The 5,315-nt window shown below is 33.8% G+C and overlaps 1 long non-coding RNA gene across 1 annotated transcript; it reads left to right on the top strand.

The window, feature by feature from the left end:
* Positions 1–4,358: 4,358 nt before the first annotated feature.
* On the top strand, positions 4,359–4,994 carry LOC148843339 (uncharacterized). Its single transcript, XR_016103857.1, has 3 exons — positions 4,359–4,602; positions 4,724–4,790; positions 4,943–4,994. It is a non-coding gene; the product is annotated as an uncharacterized LOC148843339 (long non-coding RNA).
* Positions 4,995–5,315: the final 321 nt, after the last annotated feature.

A 5,315-nucleotide genomic window follows, 5' to 3' on the forward strand; every position in this document is an offset into this window, starting at 1 on the left:
TATTTCTTATGGAAATTTCTCGGATTCAAAGAAATCTCTTTCCACATTGCAAACATCTACATTTACTGTATCCTATAATTTTTTTTGTAAAAGTATGCTGAGAAACCATCTAGACCCGAGGCAGAGTGAGATTTTAATGATTTGACAAGTTGCTCAATTTCCTCATTTGTGGGAGGCCTTAGTAGTTCTTCAGCATCCTCCTCCGAAAGTTTCTCCTGTATTAAATCATGAATCTAGGGAATATCATCATGAATATTGTTGCACACCTCCTTTGTTTGGGCCTTAAAGGCTTTGGCTACTTAGTGTTACATAATTATTAAATGCTTAAAAATAAAAACTGTAGTTATGGCTATTCTGAATGCTTTTTATATTGCCACATGAAGAAGAAAATGAATGGAGCGTTTGTGCTGTTTAAGTTCTCTTTCCTTTATTTAGTACATCTACTCATGTACTCCTTGTCTTATTTAATGAAATCTGATTAACTTTTTCTCAAAAAAAAGAAAAAGAAAATGAATGGAGTCTGAAACTATGGTTTTAGTGATGAGGGACATGCTCAAAAGAAATGGATGTAATTTGAATGGCCATTAGAAATTTAGAATTTATTAAACAGGATTTTAAATTTTGGTTTTAAACTTCAAACCAGGTTTTGATCTTTAATTAGGCTTGAAGCCTCGAAACTAGAATTTTAATTGAAACGCTGGTACTTTTTTTATTCACTTGGGAATTAGAGAACTTGCTTATATTAATAGGAGCAAATTCTGGTTAAATTTTCATAACTGGATGAACATGTTTGGTAATCCTTAAGACCAATCACACCAGGACAAACTAAATTCTTAACATGTATAAAATGAATACAAAGATCAACAAAAAAATAACGACCTGTCAAATTCTACAAAAACCTTCGGTGTTCACTTCCTGTGTAGGTCTCAAACACTTGATCTACCTACGACAATCATCTAGAGAATGTTGCAAGTTGCCAACATGCTCCAAAATATCACCATTACTGTAAGGAGAAGTAACCTCATCCAAATATCCTATAGGAATTGCCGACTCATAGAATTTGCATCCTCCATGTCTACTGGAACAGTTCAGATATACCTCGCATTCATTGAACGTGTTCTCTTACAAGTGTGTGAGTACGTGTAAGTTGCAACAAATATAACTATTGAGACTTCTGAAGACAATGTTACACTACTAAAGATTTACCTCATATCTAATTCGATAGTTGTATAATAACTTCTAAGGGTTTTGGGGTGACGTAGATATACAAAAGATACACTTTCTCCTGTTGTAGCAATACTTCGTTTCATACTTCAAATTCACAAGGAGGGATTCCCTCCACTCCATTGGCTGCTCTCTTTTTTTTTTTTTGTGCTAATCGGTGGGATGTCCATATTAGTATATACTATTTCGTTGAAGAAAACTAGCATACAATAATTCCATAACTAAAATAATACCTAGTCAATGTCTTCTCCTAAACATAATCCTTATAGATGGTTGTTATGATTGGGTCAATGATTAACAAAAATATAATGCCATAATACTCCTAAGACATTTAAAAGTGAACTCTGGGATGTAGCAGGGTTAGTTTACATACCAATTACATCACACCATTTTATATTCCCCATTATATGACTTAGGCAGATTTAATCATATAAAACCCAATGCCCTCAAAATGGTGTCACACTAATATACTTCTATTTATGCAAAGATCAGAACCAAAGAAATAACCTATGATGGATTAAGAATAACGAAACAAATAATCAAACTATTTCAAGCAAAACAGAATTACTAGGTCCGCTAGTATTCTTCTGCTTCATTCAATAGGGGTGGGGATATAGGTAACACCGGAAACCATGACAAAATTACAACATATCACAAGTTCTAACTAAAATCAATGATGATTTCAACCCCATCTATAGGCGATTACTAGAAACAATCAATGCATGATGGCACAACTCTGCTACAACAAAGAGCGGATCCCTGCCAATCCAACCAAACGCTCAAATACTGAAAGGTTGGTTCCTCCTTTCGAACTCCAACACATACCTTGTTATAGAGGGGTGGAATTGATTGCCCTCTAGAAGAACATAGGGTAGAGCCTCAGGAGAGTGACACTTCAACCATGGGAGATGAACTTCCCAAAAATTCCGGGAATGAAGCAGGTAGCCTCCTCAGGGGAATGGGTTGGTTTTGGATTGAACCCCATCCAATCCAAAATTAAATTGGACTGATTAGACAGACCAACAAGACATATTGAATTGGACCAATCCGGTCCAAAATATTCATTAGATTGGATTGGACCTGGTCTGTCCGTAACAAATTTATACTGGATTGGGTTGGATTAAGCAAATATCTGGTCCATTGATGTAAGATAAGAATATATGTGTGAATGGATCGGGTCTGTGTTGAAATCAATCTAAATTAAAATGAATTTGAATAGATTGGATGGTATAGACATTGAACTGGACCGGTCCAAATTTGTCCAAAACATTCATTGGATTGGATTTAACTTGGTCCATTTATAATGGACCCACATTAGATTATATCATATTGGACCAAATCCAGTCCAATTGACACCCCTAATGGGAAATATAGGTGTGAAATACGATATGTTTGCTTCAACCCAAGGGAGGTGAACTTGTTGAAAACCTAAGAGGAGATGAACATCATAAAAAATGGTAGGATAAAGAGATCCTAATAGGTGCTTCCCGTTGAAACAAAGAGGAAGTAATGCAACCACATATGCAAGACCACAATGAAACCGCGATGAGGAAGAAGGTGGAAGTAGGAGGAAGAGGAAGAAGGTGAAAACATGAGTAAGAGGAAGACGAATACTAGGGTTGTACGTGGGTCGGTTCGATTTGGTTATACATAGTTTTGTCAACTGAACTAACTATATCGATTTGACTATTAAATCAACCGAAAGCGACCCAAAGAAATAAAAACCCAACTTGCAATAAAAAACTATCGGTTGGTCGGTTTGTTCGGTTTCAATCAAGATCTCCTTCATCCTCTTTATTGATATGACTTAACGCCCATGACCCAATAATTTTTATTCTTTTTTGTCATTCCATATACAAACCAACTAAATTCAAAACACTGTAAAATAAGAAAAAAGTAATTAAATATAATACATATAGAAAAAGAAAAAGAAAAAAAAATAATAGATAATAGATGTAGAGTCTTATTAATGTTCTATTGACATTTTAAACTTCAAATTTGTCGTATTATACCTGAGAGCTAGGCCTAAGACCGAGATTATACTTCACACTTCCACCTTCTTATACGTTATCTCATAAAAAGACTTTTGTCTTTTTCTTTTTGTTTTTCTTTTTTAATAATTGAACTAAGACATGAAAGCATCATTCATATGATCCTTTGGGTTGGTTTACAAAGTAATAACCTACAATTGAACCAATCAATCAGGTTATGCGTATTTCTAAACTGAAACCGACCAAATTAAGTTAAAAATCAACCACATCGAGTTGAGTTGAGTCGATTTTTGACATTTTGTGAACAACCCTAACAAATACACAATGTTTGTACGGTCAAACAGAGGTTAAGGGAGGTTGGGTGGTGGAGTGTTGAGAGTCGAGGGGTATAATTTCAACAAATGCATAGCTGACGTGTGAGTGTGGGTGGAGCAAACGATAATTAGAGATTTAACATTGGGAGTCAACAATCAATTCACACACTCTACAATGCCATCAAGCATTTTGATTTTTGAGGTGGAGTAAAACCATAAAACTCCATTTTTTAAGGAAAATTCATGATTAGTACCTTATACTTTGTGCCTAGTGACACTTTGGTTCCTAAACATTAAAATGCGATAATTCAATACTCGAACTTTCAAAATGTGACATTCCATACTTCTAGTATCTGTCAATAATCAATAGTTAACATGCCGTTATGTGACATTTGAAAATGATGCAAATGGCCTTCGAGTGTCATTTAATTTTCTTTATCATTCATCTAAACATTGACAAAAAATTAAATCCCAAATCCTTATTTATTCCATTTAAGAAAGTTGGGGTTTCGTTTGAATGGGCATTATGGTGACACCAACTTTCTTCGATAGAAGAGGCAAGGATTTGGGACTATTATTTTTTTTTTCAATGTTTGGACTTTGGATAGTTGATAAAGAAAATTAGATAACACTTGAAGGGCATTTATGTCTTTTTAAAATATCACTTAATGTTTATTTTCACGTTTTGAAAATTCGAATATTAAATTGTCAGATTTTAAAGTTTGGTGACCAAAGTGACACTTAATGCAAAAGTACAGGGTACTAATCGGAAATTTTTATTTTTAGAGAAAAAAAACAGGTTTTAATCGTTGTTGTTCTAAGTTCTAACGGGGTAAATATGTAAAAAGATGAAGAAAATTAGGGAATAGGGAGTTGGGGTGGGAGTAACATTAATGAGGTTTTTTCCTCTTTTCTTCTTGGTGGTTCGAACTGAGTGAGATCTGCAAAAGAATCGTGCTCTTCTCAGCGGCTCAACCTACATTGAAATGACGCTTTTTTTTTTTCTCATCCCCTTCTTCTAATTTTTTATTTTCTCGCGATTTTTGCTTGTCTACCTTATAGTTAACTCCAAGGTTTGAGTTTATATTTGAAATGGAAACTGAAAACAGAGTTTTGCTTTGAGTTTCCTATCACTCCATCTTCAATATTCAATATAACTTTGTGTTTTTCTAATTTTCTTATAACACAAAACAGAGTTTGGTTTGAACTTTGAAGTCTGTAATTGACTAACAATCGGCTAACCAAGTGATCAACGGCCAAGGTAAGTTCTTATTCTTATTTCTTAAACCATAATTTTCAGTGGTTAATTTGTTGCGGTTTATTGGTTACTTAGTTTTACATAATTATTAAATGCTTAAAAATAAAAACTGTAGTTATGGTTATTCTAAATGCTTTTTATATTGCCACATGAAGAAGAAACTGAATGGAGCGTTTCTGCAGCAACAGGCTTCCCCCCGTGTAATTTTGCGTTTCTGCTGTTTAAGTTCTCTTTCCTTTATTCAGTACATCTGCTCATGTACTCATTGTCTTATTTAATGAAATATGATTAACTTTTCCTCAAAATAAAGAAAAAGAAAAAGAAAAAGAATGGAGTCTGCAACTATGGTTTTAATGATAAGGGACATGCTCCAAAAGAAATGGATGTAATTTGAACGATCATTAAAAATTTAGAATTTAGAAAACAGGATTTTAAATTTTGATTTTAAACTTCAAACCAGGTTTTGATCTTTAATTAGGCTTGAAGCTTCGAAACTAGAATTTTAATTGAAACATTGGTACTTTTTTT

Source organism: Nelumbo lutea, chromosome 8 (genome assembly GCF_056320005.1).
Source record: "Nelumbo lutea isolate HS-2025 chromosome 8, American lotus-T2T, whole genome shotgun sequence".
Taxonomy (NCBI): domain Eukaryota; kingdom Viridiplantae; phylum Streptophyta; class Magnoliopsida; order Proteales; family Nelumbonaceae; genus Nelumbo; species Nelumbo lutea.